Raw genomic sequence first — 1208 nt, 5'->3', positions numbered from 1 at the left:
GGCCTCCCCTCCACCGCACACTCCATCCTCGCTCTCCCTCAGCCGTTCGCACAGCCGCCCGCGCCCAGACCAGGTACAAGCGGCCAGGCCGGGCCGGGGTCGGAAGTTGCGAGTCGGGAACCCGGTCCTGGGGCCAGACTGGATCGGGGGCTGGGGCGGGAGCAAGGCGGCCGGGCTCGAGCGGGCGCCGCCGGCCCGCATCCTCTGGCCTTGGGTGCGCATGGTTCGGCGCGCTGATGGTGAGGGCTCATCTCACACAGCCTGCCCTGGTCTCGGCGTCCGAGCCTCCGGTCTGGATGTTCGAGCCCCACGAGACGCCCGAGGCTAGGCGGCAAAGGGCCCTCGCGCCATGCCTAAGCCCAACGAGGCAGGTGGGCGGATGGCGAGGGGCGGACGCCCGGGAACGCCGCGAACAGCCATTTTGGTCTTGGACTGGGCCGGGCGGCTGCGGACCCTCGGGGCCTTGTTGGGCCCCCCGGCCGCCACACCCTCGAGGGCCTCCTTTTCCGGTTTGGCCGCCGAGCCCCTCCACCCACGGCATCCCCATGCCTCCGGGTGCAGGATAGCCGTCTCGGCCGACCGGAGGGCCTGAGAAGAGGGGAGGGAGGTGGATGGAGGAGGCGCAGGGCCGTATAAGGTCGGCTCCTCCACCACGTGGGCTCCATTTGGAGCCCCCAGAGTTCTGGGGGGAGAGCCACTCCTGCCGGGTGCAACCTCACGGCGGCGCGCGCAGTTTCGCCAGCGCCGCAGGGGTCTCCACCCTTTTGCCTCGTCCCGCCGGACTCCGCGTGAATAGCAAGTAGGGGGAGAACAGAGCGGGCGCTTTCTGGAGAAGCAGCCGCCCCGGGAGCTGGTGCTTCTGGGCCGGCAAAGGGCTCTTTATTCAGCGCTGGGGGAGGGGGCTCCCTCTGCCCGGACGCCGGGGCGATCAGGCCACCCAAGGAAGACGCTCTCTCCACTCCTACTTTCCCATGCTCAGAGAAACCCTAAAGGGCCAGTAGTTGGCGAGTTCACCAGTCATCGGCGCCATAAGGCCCTGGAGCCTTGGTGGAAGTTTGCAGGACCAACCTTGGCCTTGCCCCCTTCCTCAGACAGGAGCCCCATCCAGGGCCCACAGGCTCAGGGTAGACTAGGTTCCCCCGTTGGTGCTGGGAGACCTGGGTCTGGATGGACAGGCAGGCTGCACAGTAGGCAAGCGCAGTCCTGAG

At 68.6% G+C, this 1208-nt stretch overlaps 1 protein-coding gene across 1 annotated transcript in view; it reads left to right on the top strand.

The window, feature by feature from the left end:
* The first annotated feature begins 6 nt into the window (after nucleotides 1-6).
* Nucleotides 7-1208, top strand: part of FASN (fatty acid synthase) — a 34887-nt gene continuing 33685 nt past the window's right edge. The window contains exon 1 of the mRNA XM_010856543.1: nucleotides 7-73. The gene's annotated coding sequence lies outside the window, so the exon portion shown is untranslated. The remainder of the gene's footprint in view (nucleotides 74-1208) is intronic.

The sequence above is a fragment of the Bison bison genome, unplaced genomic scaffold (assembly GCF_000754665.1).
Source record: "Bison bison bison isolate TAMUID 2011002044 unplaced genomic scaffold, Bison_UMD1.0 scf7180017864371, whole genome shotgun sequence".
Taxonomy (NCBI): Eukaryota; Metazoa; Chordata; class Mammalia; order Artiodactyla; family Bovidae; genus Bison; species Bison bison.
This window is presented reverse-complemented; position numbering and strand designations above follow the sequence as displayed.